At 43.5% G+C, this 18,519-nt stretch overlaps 1 long non-coding RNA gene across 1 annotated transcript; it reads right to left on the bottom strand.

Moving 5' to 3' along the window:
• Positions 1-10,737: 10,737 nt before the first annotated feature.
• LOC140700103 (uncharacterized) lies at positions 10,738-13,471 on the bottom strand. The gene is made up of 3 exons (XR_012078321.1): positions 12,882-13,471; positions 11,282-11,351; positions 10,738-10,873 (listed from the first exon to the last, which is right to left on the bottom strand). It is a non-coding gene; the product is annotated as an uncharacterized lncRNA (long non-coding RNA).
• Between the last annotated feature and the right edge of the window lie 5,048 nt (positions 13,472-18,519).

The following is an 18,519-nucleotide window of genomic DNA, read 5'->3' as shown; positions in this document are numbered from 1 at the left end:
AGCATAGCTGAGTAAAGAATTCTTGATGAAAAAATTTTAAAACCTTAGAACTTTGAATACATTATTCATTGTCATCTATTTTCTATTGTTGCTTTCAGAAAGTCTGCTGAGAATATCATGGTTGTTACTTTGATGATAATGTGTTTTTCCTTCTGCTTTTTAAGCTTTTCTCACTGAACTTGGAATTGTACAAGTCACAGCAACGTATATGAGTATGGATTTAGTCTAATTGATCTTGCTGAAGACTTGTGCAATCTGAATCTGAGGATTCATGACTTCTATTAATTCTGGGAAATTCGGAGCCACAATTTCTTTGAATGTTGCCTCCCCCAATTCTCTTTATTCTCTCCTCCAGAGCTAGAATGTGTTGGACCTTCTCATTCTCCAACTCATCTTTTAGTCTCTAATATTTTTTAACTCTTTACCTCTTTGTATTATCTTCTGGACAGTTTCCTCAGATATCTCCTCTAGCTCTCTTTACTTATCCCTAGGTTTCTCTTTATTCATCCATTTAGTTTCTTTTTAAACTTAAAAAATTTGAAGTTTAATACACATACATAGAAGAGACACACAAAAAATATATTCTTGAATTAATTACTGTAGTTACAGTTACAAATCAAGAAATAGAATGTTGTCAGACCCCAGATACCCTGCATCTGCCACTTTCCAATCACAACTGTCTACCTCTCCACTAGTGGTAACCACAATCCTGACTTTCATGGTAATCCCTTTCTTGCATTAAAAAAAAAAAAAAAAAAGAAAGAAAGTTCTACCACCTAAGTATGCATTGCTCAACAATATAGGTTAGTTTTATTTGTTTTTAAACTTTATAACATAAATGCTGTACATAAATTTTTGTGTCCTGGTCTTTGAACCAATATTACATATTAAATATCCACCTATATTATTTTTTTTATCTGTAGCTCATTCATTTGTGTGTGTTTATATATAATATGCCACTGCCTAATATACCAAATATTTAACCTTTCTACTGCTATGAACATTTTGTTGTTTCCAGTTTGGTGCTGTTATGAGCAATGCTGCTATGAACATTATGGTTCCTGTATACTGGCATATACAGACATGCATTTTTCAAGTTATTTACTTAGAATTGTTGAGTCCTAAAGTATACATACCTTCAATCTTATCAGATAACACCAAACTGTTCTTCAAAATGTACGAAATTATACTTCTATCAGCAGTATATGAGCATCCCCTTTGCTTAGCAACCTCACTAATACTTGGTATTATAAGAATAATTTTTATTTGAGCTAATCTGATAGTTATACAGTAGTATCTCATTGTGGCTTTAATTTATAACTAATAATTTTGTTAGTTACTAATTAAATGGTATACTGCTATCCATTTGGTTTTTATTTTTAGTGACCCTCTCAGATATGGTCTAGTGATGTGGAACGTCCATTCATTCCCTTCTATTTACCTTTTCATATAAGAGGATCTAGAAAGCAAAACGAATAAACACCTACCTACATTTTCCAGGTTCTGGATACAAATTCGATTCCACCAAAAAGATGTATTCATGAGAGATTTAGAAGGTGGAAGCAAGGTAGGGGGCTACTTTTAGTGCTGCATTTATCTTTGTCAGTGTGAAAGGCAGGTGTGAGAAAGACAATGAATTGACTCTGACTTCCACTTCTCTAGCCCATTCAATGATTTAAGCACCTAGTTCTCTGATTCCCTCCTGTTTAAAATACCTAGAGAGATTTCTTTTCAATCCTGAATCCTGACTAATACAATCACTATTGTAATTCACATAACCTGAGACATTAAGAAAGCTATTGTTGCAATTAAACTAAGACAAATACTTTCTTAACACTTAGAAATTTCTCTTCTGAATGTCTTTTAAATTCCATGCATTTCCACGTAATAGCATCTTCTGTGACATCAAGAGCATTCATGTATGGCATGTCACAAGTGTGCTCCATACTGCCTCCAGGATTTGTTCAAAGTCACTGTCATTTCTTCTGCAAATTTTGATGCATATGAGCAAGCAACTACATCAAAAGGGTTGCCTAGCCCACCGTAACTATAGGAAATATCTTGATTTCAAAGTTGCTAAAATGTGAACAAAAGCCCACCTTAGAACTGATAAAATATGGTATATTTTTCATATGTAAAAATTCTACTTGGTTCTTTTTCAAATTTGTCTGGTCTTTTTTGATAGTATTTATTTTTGGTATTTATTTTTTTCTTATCTCAAATATTATTCCTTCGTATCTTTAATCATATAAACATACTTATTTTATTATATGGATCTGATGATGTATTATCTTAAGTTCTTAGGAGCCCAAATCTGCTATTTGATGTGTCTGCTGACATTTGTTCTTTCTGATGGTCTCTTTGTTCCTTTGTAATTTTGATGTATGAGTTTATCTTAAACAAGACTTTATCTTAAGCAAGCAACTTCAAGCTGAAGGTTGAGGAGCTCTCCCTTCAGAGAAGTTTTATTTGTTTGCTTTTTGCCTGGGATCACTTTTAATATTAATTTCTCAGCTAAAGAATTTCTACAGCATACACATGTAAGAATTTAAACCCCAAACTGGCATCAAGGGGGTAAAAAAAAAAAATCTCACAGAAGAATGTGTTTTGATACATTGGAATTCTTTCCCAGTCTAGAGCCCAGACCAAGATATAAACTTCCTTGTCCTCTCCTTTTACCAGGGAGCAGATATTTTTCCTATTTTTCCTTTTTATTTGGTCCAAATTTTGATTCCTATCCCTATATGACCATTAAAACCTGAAAAAAAAAAGTGGGCATTGACTGGAGAAATGGAATACAAATTACCAACTCTAAATATATCCAATTGGAAGAAATAAACAAGCCCAACTAAATCTAAAGTTTGTATGCCTGTATTCATAATATTTAAAAATTAATTCTGATTAGTACTTAACCTTAAAACAGAAAAAAAAAACAAAAACAAAAAATTCTCCCCAAACCCCCAATCCCTTTGGTTACCAAGATCTGCAACCACTCCTAAACACGCTGGAGGGAAGCTCCAGGATCAGCTTTCATGTTTACTGTTCAAGTTTTCAGTTCTCTTCTTAGTTTTGGTCCCTTGGGAGACTTTACTTTCTTTTTAGCAAGCTCAGCTCTGCATTTTGTCCAGCATTTCTAAGTGTTTCATGGTCAACCATTCTTATTTGCTTTAATGCTGGAAACAAAAGTCCATCTCATTATGTTCTACGAAATTTCCATGTAACAAATGAGAAAATTAGGTCTCAAGGAAATTAAATCATTTCCCGAAGCTTACACAGATAAGTGGGAGAACAGTTAGACAGTCTTGCTGTTTTCAATCTCCTGATACTACAGTGGTCATTAGTATATTTCCAGCTAATCGAGTGATTACATTCTTATCTATTATAACAGAGGATCTGAGTTAATTAGTTTTTTATAAAAATGCCACAATGAAACTTTAATGAATTTCTGAATATTCTATTTAAAAAAAATAAACTTCTGGGCTTGGAAGCCACTTTAAAAGAATATCTTGTCCATCCCCTTGCCTCCAGTCAGAACCACCCTCCAACCATTCCTCACAGTCTTTGCTAAATGATAATTTCCTTGGGATCTAAGGTGCTGTAGAAGACAAACTCTAAGTTCTTTTAGTCAGACTCTTAGACTTAGTGAGTCCCTCTGGCAGTTTTTCTGCCTTGTCTGAACTCACTCTCTCCTTCTGCACCTTTGGTCATTCCTGTTCACAGGGGTGGGACAAGAGAGCCTTCCTTGTCCCCTTTCAATGGCATCTTTGCCCTCTCCCCATTACCGAGTAACCAGAAGCCTCTGTGGAATCGCTCAGATCCTTTAAGCTTTCCCTCCTTTCTTCCTCTTTGGTCATGAATTTTTTTCCTTGGCTGTAACTCCTGGTGAGTTATCTCCCATTAATGATGCTGACACACAGTACCCAGATAAAGTGCTATATAAATGCTAAGTAATCACAGCCAGGCTTGGCTTTGTGATACAGGTTATCTCAGACTGTTGCATTATGGGATCAGCCCCCTGTTGACATTCAGGATGAAGTTTACCAGCTGCAGACTTTTTCTCTTTCTTCCTTTCTCTCTTCCTTTCTCTCTCTCTTTCTTCCTTCCTTTCTTTCTTTCTCTCTTTCTTTCTCTCTTTCTTTCCTTTTTGCAACAAAATATTACGACAAGTGCCAGTGCTCTACTAAGAGCCTTCAAAAGAGAGCATGCCATTATTTGAAGGTCTGTCTGTTCAACATGCATACATATGTGGAACATTACGGTATACTAACAGGTTTTCAGAACACTTTAGAATGCTTCTGCTTGGGAACCAGAGCAAATCCTCTGTATTGGGCATAGGGGTGAGGGTGGAGAGAGGCCAAGAGAGAAGAGGACCTAAGCACTAATTCTGGAGGAAATGAGTACACATCCCTAACACAGACGAACACTGGGTGTGCTTAAATATTAAAAAAAAAATTATTTTGACTACCCAATGCCAAATGGCCAATGAAACTGATTTTTTTCACTGACTTGACTAAAGTATTACATTGTGTAACTATAGTATCATCTCCAACATTTGTGTAGAACAAATGGCTATAGACCTGTTCATTTTCAGATTCATCATCTGTATGACACCAACTCAGCTCTTGAAAGGTGAAATTTCAGTCATTAACCTCTCAGTCCTCACAATATCAAAAATTTTTTTTGGAATTTTGTTATTTGAAACCAGAACCGAAAAATATTGGGGCATTTTTTTGACAGCTATGGTTATCTTCTAATTTTCTTTTCCACCAAATTTCTGGGCACCTGGACAACATTGTGATATATATGCTAAGATTATAGCTAGAAGGAAACTTAGATTTTATAAACAACTGTTACATTTAATGGATGAACAAACAGAGTCAGACAGAAAGTCACTTACCAAAGGATACTCTATTAGGTGATGTATGTGGTTCAATAATCCATATCTTTTGATTACTGCAGGATTCAGTGCACTTTCCTCTACAGTATACATGCTGTTGGGGGTTAGATAGTGGACTGATTTTTTGTAGTTCTTTAAAAAAAAAAGGCATATGGTGCTTGAAGTAATTAGTTAGCTAGTATTCTTTCTCATAGACAAAAGATAGATAAGATGGGTTAAACACCATTTAAAGTCTACTATTCTCTTAATTTTTTCTATAGTATGTGAAATGGGTAGCAGTTATGTCTTTATCCAGATCTGAAATGGTGTATCTTTGTATATGTGCATTTCTAACATATATATGAACGTTACTCAACGTGTGTGTGTGTGTGTGTAGGGGGTTAGTATTATGCTTTCCTCTATGAGATGTGTGTTTCTCAGACCCTATCATCAGTCTACCTACTAATTTAAAGCACTAGTCTATTTGTTGATGCATCTTTTGCATGCTTTTCTAGAATGTTCCAGAAGAAACAATCAGAACATATAAAGACATGTAACTGCAGCCTTAAACACACACATGGAGGCATACAGACAGTCACATACTCCCACACATTCCTTGGCCCCTCCCTGGGCACTCCTGCTACAGCTGGCAGATCGTATTGCTACTTTAGGCTGGAACTGAAGCAGCCTGCTCTTTCTGTTTGATCTGTGTAGCTGGCCACAGATCACCCTCATTTGATTGGAGTTTACTTCTTTCTAAAAGGTAGCCAGAGCAAAAGCTCCTTCCCTTGTCAGCATTATTGTCACAAACACCTTCACCCAGAAATGCACGTTTGGTTCGTCTTATAATGCCAGCTTTATAATTCAACAGCTTCCCAGCCTCTTCTCCCATGACTCCCTGATGCAGAATTTCTGCTCAGCCAGACTCCTGCACTCCCTATTCCATCACGTATCTTGTCCTTTCCAGTCTCTAAACTGCATAAGCTGTTGCCCAACCTGGGACACAAGTCTCTTCCCACTACTGCCCTCAGCCCCAGTTCAGCTATCCTCCCCAACTCTGTGTGATCTCCCCTCCTTGGGGATTACTCCCATGTCTGATTCCTCCAGTCTCTTTGCAGCTCCCGCTCCTCCTCCTCCTCCTGCACTGATGTCCCTCACCTGTCCTGCTTCTCAGTCTTCTCATCTTCTCTTTGGATACTGAGGCCATGTCCCATCTCCCTGCACAGATGGGATAAGCCTCCCTGTGTGCAGGGAATGTCCTCATCTCTTGTTTTCTGGTGTCCCCTCCCCCAGTGCAGGCAGTGCCTTGTTTCTGGTAAGGTGTTGATTGACAGACCAGCTAGGGTAGAAGCTCAGCCTTAATACCGCTCCGTTCTCTTTTCTTAATTAATTTGATGTGTTTGGCATCAGTTCTGCTGCTTGAGGAGTATTTTCTAGGAGGAGAGGAGTGTCGGAGGCCTTGCTCTTGTTCTTTTGCTTCCCAAATAGACTAGTATTTCAACCTGACAGCTCCCAGCCGGTCCTCTGGCGATGCAGCATTGAGTGTTTATTTTCCTGATGTTTTTATTCCAAAGTCTTCACCAGGGTCATGTTGTTGAAGTCTGCCAAATGACAGCAGCTTCTGACCCTGCTACTGAATCTGACACATTTGACAGGTACAGCTGTTGTCAGAAAATTATAGAAGCCAAATGCAAAAAAGAAGGGAAAAAAAAAAGGTCTTAGAAGGTCATCTTGGACATATCCCTGTCTTAGTCTAGAACTCAGCCATTTCTGCTCAGGTTAAGTAGAAACGATCTAGTATTCAAAGTGCTACACAAGGGAAATGGCTGTCACACTCTTCTATTCCCATTCCATTACCTGACAATCCTCACCATCAGAATAATATGTTTCATTAAATGGACCCACAACCTCTTCTTTTGAATGTAAACCCCTTTCTACTTCAATTGTTCCCAGAAAGAGCATGATGGTGAATATAACCTACTATACACTTGAAAAAGTGAATTAGAAGATTGGACACAATCCAGAGAAAGTGGGCCAAGTGGTCATCCATGATGGATAATTCAGTCTTTAACCCAATCTACCATTCTTTCCAAAGACCAGGGTATAATTTCCAGATGGATTTAGCTGTTATCTGTGGACATCTAAAATCCCTCCTAGCTCACGATGGTAAGCAAGTTTCCAAGTTTAGATTAGTGTCACCCATAAATTTTAATGCTTTTTGTCTACCCACATCCCACTCAACAGCCCTTTCCTAGGAGCAGGCTCAGAGAATGCTGATGCACTCAATAGCACACACAGTTTATAAGGATCTATGTAATGCCAAGAAACTGTAAGCAGGAGGAAAATGTCATCTGGTTAATCCATTCACTTACCACCATATAGCTAGATATTTGGAAATAACCCAATGGAGGATTAAAGTTTTCCTTTATCAGCACATAGACAGCCCTAAAATCTTGTAGTTGAGCAGTATCCATGGACAAAGTTAACTGCATCATTAACACTTCTCCGCATTTGGCATGCTGTAGCTGGACAGGCTTTCTCCCCACCTGGTGATCCCAAGGCTGGCGTGTGTCACTTGGCATTGGTTATAAAAAGAGATACCAGTGTCTACAAAATACCAGAGAGTCTGGCAGGCACTCTAACTATAAGACAGCTGCTGTGATTTCTGTAGAAGTGAATGCAAAACAGAACTGCGGGAAGGAGACTGCCCAGTTCCTAGTGTTAGAGAAGTCGAAAAATAAGAACTCATTCCTGAGAGTAAGTCTAGTCTATAATCTAGGGAAGATGGAGGAGGAGGGGATTTGAGTGAACCAATTCAAAGCAATGTATCCTTATTACCATTGGAAAAATGCTTTCATACCAGCCACTTCTGCAAGGGACCATTTGGGGCCCTTTCTACACAACCTAGTGAATGAATGATGATTCTTTACTTAGATCTGGAGATATATCAAACCAATAATTCAGAAAATCTACTTAAAATCCTGAATTGTCTAGATCTATACTCTCTTGTCTATATGTCAAATTAAGTAACTAATTGCCAGAGTTCTGCTCCATTTTGTGCTATGCTATGTAGTTTCCATGACAGCAGCCCTAGTCTAGCTAATCTCCTACAACCTAAAAATCACTGAACATTGTTCAAACCAATCCCGTACTCTCTCCATCTCTTGAACCATTAGTTGGACTGAAACAGCAACTAAGGCTAGGGGGAGAAATTGAAACCCAAGGTTAATAAATAAGCCAAAAAATCACCCCCTCTTTCCCTCTACAGGCGTCTAGACTGAAGCAATCCTGAATCAGGGAGAGGAGATTTCACATCAAATCAAACTCAGGGTCTTGAAGATACATTGGACTAGACATTTTAACTACAGATTTGAAATTGTGTATATGACTTAAAGTTGTTATTGGACTGCTACATAAGAAGAGGCAGAAGAGTCTTGGAGTCTCCTAGAGTTTTAATCCAAGGGATGAGAAAGATTACTAACATCCACTGACATTTACAAGGGCTGATGGAAGACAAAAATCAAGTTGCACTTTGTCTATAAATAGTGTGTTAGTCAAGGATGGACTGGGTGGCAATAATTAACTCCAAAATGTACTGTGGATCAAACACAATAGCATGTTATTTCTCTCTCAGGTAAAGTCCTAGGCAAGTGATTCTTGTCGGGGGAGGGGGGGCAGCTCTCGTCTACATGTGATTCAGGGATCTGGGTCTTCCCATATGACTCTGCATTACTCTCTAGGGCCTCAAAGTCAGCATAAAACAGAGAAAGAGGACAGAAAGCATGGGGGAGGGGGAGGAGAGGGGACATCTTGTTAAAAGCTTTTGCCAGGAAATGGCATATAAATTGCATTGACTAGAACTTAGTCACATGGCCACATCAAACTGCAAAGGAAGCTGGGGAATGTAGTCCAGCTGGAAGAGCACCAGATTTGGGGGAAACAGTTACTATAGAAACCAACCTGGGAAATCATGAAGAACTAATGGTTCAACTACTATAGAGAGCATATTTGTGAGAATATGTTTTTCTTCAAAAGGAAGATCATCATTCCCCAAAGATACTTTTCTCCAGATGCTGTGTGTTTATGAATGGGGTGGAGAAAAGATGGACTGGGGGAGAAAAGGAGAGGACTCCTGTAAAAGAACAGAGGTGACCACAATCAGGTGGCCATAAGGATGGACTAGCCCTGTAGCTTGCCTACTGAGACCTTCCACTTGCAAGAGACTAGTTTCTTCTACATGGAACTTCTGGCCTCTTGTGTAATGAAGATGGGCCTGAAACCGATAGGTCTTGGGAAGCCTGGAAGTGGACACAACCCTAAAAAACCTTTTTGTGACTGAAAAGAATCCAGTACTACTGGACAGAGACCAGAAAATCCAGTGAAGGCAGAATTGCATGGTCTTTCAACACTAACAAAAACCCTATTTTAATTAGATTAGTTCCAAAATGGAATTTAATTTTTTGAAGTACTTCATTCCGATAGGATTAGAAGATGCATCTGGCAGCGAAGAGGTCGTCACAAGAAGAGTTCGAATATTTACAAACCAAAAACCAAAAAATACCCATCTCTCTCTCTCTGAGTCTCACTCACGGTGAGAGCAAACAGCTTCACAGAACCGGTCACTAAAGGCACGTTTCCGGCAACTTGATCCCCTCTGTTACCTATGTTTCTGGCCTCTAGCTCGCTATTAAAAATAAAGGGATCTCCATTCTCCGTCAGATGTCCCGTTCTGCAGCGACACTCTGCACTTAAATTCTGTATGTGTGAAGTGAGCCTTTTCCTGTTCCCCTAGATCCACTGGCGTTTTACGTTAAGCACCCTCCCCTGCCCGGTTTCTTGAGATGAGCTGGAACTCACGCTGGAAAAATACACTGGAGGAGCGAGGAGGTCTGTCAAATCCCAAAGCAAAGAGCAGCCAAGGCTTCCTAAATAAAATGAAAAGGACTTGGGGATGAAAGAATGTGTTAATGTAGACTCTTAGGGGTTGAAATTACTCTCTCCTTCCAATGCTGTCATGAAGCTGGACTTCGCCGTGTGCAACTCTGGGGTTTCAAAGCTGTGAAGTGCCGTCCGTTTGGGGGCTTCGGGGGTCCGTAATCCCTCAGTTCACTCCCGCGGCTCCTTCTTGCCCGGCCACGAGAAAGCCAGATCCGAAGGCTTCGAAAATCTGGGGGCCCGGGTGCGGCGCCCCGCGGGGGCGGGAGACCCTGCCCGCCCGCAGCGGCCGAAGCCCCGCCGCTGCCTGGAGAGGGGGCACACTTCTGGAAAAATGACTTTTGACAGTGAGCGGTCCTGGAAGAGCGACTGCGGGAAAGTGACTCGGTCCCTTAAAGTGGAGACGTTGCAGGGGGACCCGGCTTCTGGGAAGGGCGGGGAGGAGCTGGGCGGATGGCCGGTCCTAGTGCAGCGCCAACACATGCAAGTGTTCCGCTAGGAAAGTTTGAAAGTATGATTCTCCCCGTTCGAGGGTTTTTTTCCCCTTTTGAAACTATTCCTTTCAAAAAAACAAAGACGTGGACGGGCAGGCGCCACCCGGTCTGGGAACTGCAGTTCTGACTCTTGCAGATTTCGTTTGGTTCAGATTGAGAAAAGAAGAGACCGTGGGTCCCAGGCTGGGACGTGGGGACATCTGTCTGGAACTGCGCAAATCACCCGGGGTTTCTTCGGAGAGGGGCGCCCTCTCCCACCTGCCCAAAGCCTCGGAAGGTTCCGTGGAGGCAGCGACGGGATCGCTGGACCCCAGATCACCGTGGGGGCGGGACAGAGAAAAAGCCCAGGGCCCCATAGTCCGCACCCCTCGAAGTCGAGGCCGCGAAAGCGCGGGCCAACGCACGCGGCTGCGGGGTTGGGGCGGGGAGAGGGGAGAGGGAGTCCCCGGCTTCGGCCATTCCCTCCACTTGATTTCAGCTGTAAGAGGTCATCAGTTCTCCATGGCAGATGACGAAACTGCTGGGTAATTAGATAGGAAAACGGTATTTCCGAGCAATCTGAATGATCCTGGGAGAGAAGAAAATGAACTAATACAACTGAAGTCTAAAAAAAGATCTGGAGCGAGATTATGGCCCTACTGGCTTTTCCCCTGAGGATCCCCACCACCACCACCACTACCACCACCACTAGCCTGTACCTCCGAGCTAGCTCTGTCCCAGAGGGTAGGAAAAGGTGGTCTTTTCAGCCTTGAGATGGAGGATTCTCCACACAGCTTTAGATTCTTGAAACTGAAGCTACCTTGAAACCAAGACAGACTTTGAACTTATTACAGGTATGTTTCCTGTTCAAACAGCATGGACCTCATTCTCCAGGTCACAGGAGGGTCACAGCTGCAAGGTTCTCCGTGGGAGAACTATGCAAGAAAACACTATCCCAGCGAAATCATGAAAACATTGGTATAACTCTTCCTCTCACCTTTTGATTATTTGTATTTGTGTAATTCAGGAAGAGGAGAATTCTGGTTGCTTGTAGAGACTCATCATTGCTGGAGAGGAAAAAGAAAAAAGGAAACATCTAACAGAGACCATCGCAGTATGCTGGGAGATGGTGAAACGGGTCCTCTGCGCATTTTTCCTGGTTTAAAAGGACAGAGTCTGCCTTTCTGGGGCATCAGTTCCCATAAGGATATTGCTTCTGCTTCTGCGATAAAAGGCATAGAGCTAGATAAAGTTATCAAAACGCACACACATGTATACGTACATGGAGAAAGAGAGAGAACATGGGTTTCCTTTTTATGTCGATGGAAAACATATGTCTTGGCGCTCCAATTTTTTCCAGAATGACAGAAGCTGGGTAGGACCAGTTCCCTGTATATAATCCTTAGGCTGAATATGCATGCACTTGCAAAGTGAATTGAGGGCTTCAGCCCTCTTGACTTGAACTGGTAAATTCAGACCCATATTCCAAGCTGGGCAGAGCATCTGAGAGATCCCTCCTGGGTTCAGAGCCCTGAGAGGCCAGCTTGGAGATGAGAGGGGTGTCTCTGAACCTCAAAAGAGGCACTCCTCTGTTTGCACCCAGAGGGCAAGAACCCCAAGACTAAGTGAGCAATCACCTTGAGGGGGAGGGGAAGAGATTGAACTTTCTTCTTCCTGGGACAAATACATTTGGGAAAATTTTTTACAAGGGTAAGGCTAAGGTTTAAAAGGTAGAGAGCCCACTTTTCTTACTGGCAATGTTTGGAAAGAGAAATTCACCACTGTTCATAAGCCTGTGCCTACTATTCAAAGCATTCTAAGAAAAAAACTTAATACTGGAAATTTGTAAACCTGCGGTGCACCTGGTTTAGAAGCACAACTGAAACATTTCCAACTGCATGTGGATATGGTCATCATGGGTTTCTACATAAAACACAATCATGCCATGTCGTATGTATTATATGAGCACATGGCAATAAACACATAGCCACCCAGAAATTAATACTGAGATCACTAACATCTGAATAATTTGCTTTCCTCCTTTACTCTTATGACAACTAAAATGTACCCAACTTTGCAGAAGTCTGTTCCCATCGCTTCTCTGCCTCTGGCCTCCAGCCCTTCCATCCACCCACTTCTCCCAACTTTTTTTGAGGCGGGGTAGTGGGGAACCAGGGATTCTCTCAACTTTATTGGAGAAGTCTTTGTAAGTGTATGGTTTTTAAAAACTACTTTCTAATCACAAGACTGGGCATAAAGGAAAAAAATAGGTTTTTTTCTTTTCTTTTCCCTTTTGGGAGGTATGTCCTTTCCACGGGAGCAGGCAGACAGGCAGAGAGAAAGAAGGGAAAGCTGATTTTTGGTCTTGGCAGAAGTGGCTGTCAACCGCAACAAAAATCCGGACTCAGGACGTGTCCCTGTAGATAAGCAAGGAGCCCCTGGAGGCGCAGGGTCTAACTTCGAAAACCTCCAGATCGGTTCGCACCAGCACGCCCCTGAATGCCCAGGCCCCCGCGTCAGCCCGCATCTCCCCGCACGCCCAGAGCTCTCCGGGATCTCACTGGAGTCTGCTCTGCCCCACAAATAAATGTGCCCACCTGTGTGCTCAGCTATCAGTGCCCGCAGAGCGCACGCAGGTGCATCAGTCAGGATGGAGGGTGTCCTTGTGCCTGGCTGGCCGGCTCTGCTCAGGCGCCGCGGGGAGTGGAGCGGGCGCTGCGAGGCGCGGGCTCTCGTCCCGCTGTCCTCCCGGGGCGGCCATTTATTGTCCGCTGTGGAAGCGGCTTTCGCCAAGCTTGAGCTTGGTCGGTGTCAGTGAAATCAGATACTAAAAATCACTACGCGTAAAAACAAAACAAAACAAAACAACAACAACAATAACAACAAATCAGCCTACTAAAATGAACGAAAGAACTCTAGAAGTCTTGGGAGCAATCCTGAAAGAAAAAAGAAAGGAATTAGATGTTGGCGCTACATTCCCAGGCAGAACCAGGCGGCGGTCACCGCTCCGGCTAAGGGAACTCTCCACCCAGGCTCCAGAAGTGACCCGAATCTCCTAAAATCTGCGGAGAAAAAAATTACGCTGAAAAACAGTGCCAAAGCCGGGATTCTGCCAAGTTTGGCGAGATGGCAAGTTGGTTTCTGGCAGGCGCATAATTCTGCTGATGGCTGGGGGGAAATGGGTCTGAGCATTATATGCTGCAAAGTTGTTCCTGGATATCCTCAGACATGGCGTCTTTATTCTCTCTCAAAAGTATTTTTAACAAAAAATTTAATAGAAAGCATTTTTGCCTTACATATGCCTGAACACCATCTCTGCTTAATAGCTAACTGCATCTGAGATAACACTGGTGGAGCTGAATTAACAAACATGTTTGTCTGTGTCCACATGTCTTTACCTGCAAAACCATAGGCCTACCAACCCCCGCGCCCCCCTCCCCATACATATCTCAGCATGGGCATAAAGACAATTAAAGACTTAAATTTTTTTAATTTAAACATGACTGTGTTTCATATTCAAGGGAAATATTTTAATTTTTTTTGCAAAGATTACCCAATTATATGGAGATGAGTATCTGAGGGCACATATCTTATGTTAATATTTATCTAAAGTTCCCTTAACACCTAACAAGGCATATATTATATACTTATTTGTCTAGAAATAATAAGTCTATAATAGATGAGAGATAAATCTGTATTACTTCTTTGGAGAGAAATTCATTAATAAGCCAAGCACTGAAAAGAGAGTTACAAGTGCTTTAAATCACAAATGCAGAGTCTAGCAGAAAGGGATTTTCTTAAGGCCTCAGAGTAGGAGAGGAATTGCACAGGGTTTCCTAAATGCCTTAGGAATAGCATCACTGCAAAATTTGATGATCTTTTCTCCCATCCATTTGCTCACAGTGGCTCAGCCAAAGGAGAGAAGGTCACCACTGCATGTAGCTGGAGCTGGCGGATTCACGGGTCTCCCCCAAGCTCACCTCCTGTATTTCCTTTCCTTTCACCCACTGCCCCATCAACCTGTCCCCACCGGCACCCCTGCCAAGACCAACCTGTAAAGTTCTTCATGCTATATACAAGCTCATGCACATTATCGCAATCCATGTTCCCCAGAATGTGTCCTATCCAGTAGTGACCAAAACCCAGGACTCAATGATCGTGCTCCCCAGAAATGCTGAAGGCCATTAAATGCAAGAAGCCTATGGTGGTAATTATACCTTGAAAGATATTTCTTCTTATCTAAGTTAAATTTTCTCTGACTCTACAAGTTAGTGTGGTAATCTTTGGAGAGAAAATGGATGATCCCATCCTCCTTTCTAGTCCTTTAGTTTTCATCAACTTTGCTTCGTGTACAGGGCAACACCACAACTAAAAGAAAAAACAATGTTTCTAAATACTCCCTAAGGAAGGAAAAGTTTGGGTGAGAGAGAGGAGGCTGTAAGAGAGGGAAAATCTAACAGTCCCTTCCCTAAGGATATCATAGGGATAGTTTCCCTCCAGCCACTAAAACTTCACCAAATTTTATCTTTTGGGGGAGGTGGAATTGATTGCCATAGCAGGAATCTTGTCCCAAGTACCCAGACACTCTAGCTCCCTCCTGCCTCTTTGCTCCATAGATTCCCCAAGCAAAATAGGCTATTTTAGCAAAGAGGGGTTCCTTCCCCTTCAGCTGAGTCTTGGGTTTTCAGTTTCCTCTTTTTTTGGAGACAGCAAAATTAAATTTTCTTTCCTTTGGCAAGGCATATTCTGAAGGTCCTTTAATTTCTTGTGTCCAGCTCAATTATTTGCAAATTAGAGTGATTAGAATGTACCTTCTGCTGTGAATTCTGAGGATGTTTGGTCACGGGGAGAAATAGGCTGTAATCCATTTAGGATAGAATTTTACCCCTTCCTCGTGATAAAATATTCATACATCCTCCACCATCTGCCTCTTAGGACCCAGTAAACTCCAGGTCCCAGCAGCATAGTGGCATTGAGGGCAGTCTTTAACCCAGCTAGAGATAAAATGTTGAGCTCTTCAGCTATGACTTTAATATTTAGTCATTTTGTGGACAGATTAAACTGTCCATTTTGATCTGGAAGAATGTTGTATTGTGGTCCACAATCCCTTTGGAGAAAAAAAATGTTATTTTCCATTATCTTGTTTTAAAGTAACTGGAAATCTTAGAGTGACACACAGAAAGAGAGAGGAAGGAAGGAAGGAGGAGGAGGAGGAGGAGGGAGAGAGAGATTGGTCTGCCTCTTTTCTAGAATCCCCAAATTTAAACTTTAAATTATGGAGGAAATGATCAAAAGTGATAAATACCTTTTCCAAGCATTCAGTTTGTTGGCTTTCTGACCAAAAGGGCCGGTTGTTAGATCTCTGTAAGGAAGCCAAATCCAGCCCCCAGCAAACATTCCTCCACCTCTTCCCCAACCCCCCTCAGCTCCCTTGTCTAACTTGAAAATGAACTTGGACTTCCCTCTTAGGCCCTAAAACCAGGAGAGATTTTATTTGTCTGTTTTTGAAGGGCTTTCTAAAAGGAAGAGGTGTTTGGTGAGGAGGGCGGGGCAGAGAGCCTCTCCCACTGCAGAGGATGGGCTGGGGGTAGGGGTGCTGGGGAGGTGAGGAGGGGGAGAGATACTTTGTTAATTTCTTAACTCTGAGTTTATTCCCTGAACTTCTTCTGTCAAGGTGGGGGGTGGGGGCAAGTGACATTGGAGATGCTGCCAATAAAGAAAAAGGATTAGAAAAGGGATGGGGATGGGGCTGGGGAAGGAGAGGATAAGGAGAGTTGGGAAGGGTCTCTGTGAAAAGCTCAGGAGGGCTGAGAGGGCAGGGATGGGAAGCAGTGGAAGAAAGAGGGCTGAGGTGGGGACCCTGGAGACCACTGGAGGTTTGCTGAGACTTCCCCACGGGCTACCTGACCTCCCTGCCCAAATCAAGTGCACCACAGGCATGATCTGTGATTGGGGGCAGGCTGGAGGAGAATCCAGGAAAAAACTGGTGACAGCGGCCTAAACCCGGACCCTCATGTGGAATCCCTGCAGAACCAGAGAGGAAAATTTAGTGTGACTCCCCAAACCCAAAGCCAGCACCACAATCCTAAACTGACAGCAGAAGGGAGTAGATTTCCCTAATGTCAAAGAGAGAGGTGTGAATAGGGCCTACAAGGAGGCAAGTTTGGGGTTGAGAGTGGAAAACTCCACAACTAGGAGCAAAGTGATGCCTCAGCCCATCCCAGTACCATCTTCCCTCAAGCTGGGGGCCCAAGAAGGAAGGCAATAAAGGTGGAAGATGCCAGAATGGCAGCCGCTGTCCAGGAGGTAAGTTCCAGACTGGGAGGCAAGGAATGGGTGGCCCTCCTCTGAGTCCGGGCTGTGGGGGTGGAGAGATTAAAGCAGATCAGGTTCCAGAGAGACCCGGGAGCCTGGGAGGGGCATCTGTGTCTGCATGCTCCTTGGGCCACCCGGACCTTTCAGAGCTCAGGGAGGTAGCAGAAAAGAGGCCAGGAGGGGACTGGGCAGGGCCAGGGAGCCCTGGATCAGGCCACTTTTCTTTCATTCCTCACCAATATCACCCCTTGCAACCCACCAGGAATTTCCTCTGAGTGTGTGGAGGGCTCTCCCAGTTCAGTCACTATCCCAGGGGGCCCCCCCATAGGCCCCCCAACATCCCCAACCTTTCCTGTTAAGTGGTCTCTCCACCCCAAACATCCCTTTCTTTCCTAGACAGCTCAAACCCTGGTTCCTCTGTCCTCCACAAATCTCTTCCATCCTGCCTGCTTCCCTGATCCTGGACAGGAAAGGGCCCCCCAAACTATGCCCGCCCACCAAGGCCCCAAGTCTGGGCGAGAATCCAGACCCCATGGTGGTGAGGCTCTTTGTTCTCCTGCAGCCTCAACCCACCCCCTCCTTTTTTTAAACTGGAATCTCTCCCATAAAAAAAGGGAGCAGGAGCTTCGGAGCTTCAAGCTCTCCCCACCCCCCCGCCCTGGGGAATATGAAGGAAACAGAGGAAGAAAGGAAATCAACTTTTGCTTAATTTCCAGAGAAGGTGACCTGAGCACTGAATAAGGGGCACAGCAACCTCATTCCTCTCATCCTTCGCCCTTGCCTGGTATTCAAGTTACACCCAGCCATCAAGTGTGTGCAGCCAGCTTGCACACTCCTGCTGCAAATGTCGCTAACTTACCCCTCCAACATGGTCTGTAACACAGCCGGCCAGGAATTCCACCCCTCAACTTTAGAGAGACACAGACATCTGCCTCTTCATCTTCCTGAGATTTTCCTGGGAAATGTCTATGTAGAGAGCAGGATGAGCATATAAATTAAGTGTGTATCCCAAGAAATAAACAGACCAGCAGAGATCTTTATTTCCATAGAAAGGATTTCTGGTGAGGGCTGGATATCTTCATGAACACATTTGGGCTGTGTCTACAGGGGCATGTGCTGCAACAGTGCATTGGAGCCTGCCCACGGTCCCAAACCCACAGGCCAGGCTCCCACGCACGTACATTGCGCGCGCGCGCGCACACACACACACACACACACACACACACACAGACTTCTAGTGAGAAGGCACATTGAATATATCCTTTATATGTTGGAGCCTTTGAAAAGAAGAATTTCAGAGTTGAACTTAGCTGGGAACTCAGTCCGTAGAAGAAGCCAAAGACAGAGTGGCTCCCGCAGCCTCGCCATCACAAATCTTCCTTTGAAAAAACAGCGAAGAACGGAGGAGCCGGGGGCTGCTCGACCGAGCTGGAGGGGCCGTTTTCCATTTTTCTTTGGTGTGACCAAATGTTCCATCCTTTCCTCCACACCAGCATCACAGAAGGAGACCGATGGGTCCCATCCCTATTCGTTTCTCTTGATTTCCTCCAAACTAGGTTCGTAGTCCAGCTCCATCGCCCCATCCGCGAAGCCCTGGCGGGGCGAGGTGTGGCCGAGTGGTAGGGAGGGAGCTTGGAAGCCGATGGTTTCAGCGCCCCGGCTTTCTGGGGCGGGATCGCCTCTTCTCCTCGGAGATGTAATTACTATGTTTCCAGTGGTGCATATTCTCCTGGAATGTTTAATTTGGTTTTATTTGTGTCTCAGCAAGATTCACATTTTTTTTCGGGGGAGGAGAGGGAAGCGACCCCAGGCTTAAACATAATTAACCAACAGGGCTCTACTTGGAGCCTCCCGCCTGCAGGCTGTCGCCGGGCCGCCTCCCTCCCTGCTCCGGGCGCGCCTCTTGGAGCCGGCAGTTTC

Source organism: Vicugna pacos, chromosome 12 (assembly GCF_048564905.1).
Source record: "Vicugna pacos chromosome 12, VicPac4, whole genome shotgun sequence".
Lineage (NCBI taxonomy): Eukaryota > Metazoa > Chordata > Mammalia > Artiodactyla > Camelidae > Vicugna > Vicugna pacos.
Note: the sequence above shows the minus strand (reverse complement) of the source record. Positions and strands in the feature narration are given on the sequence as shown.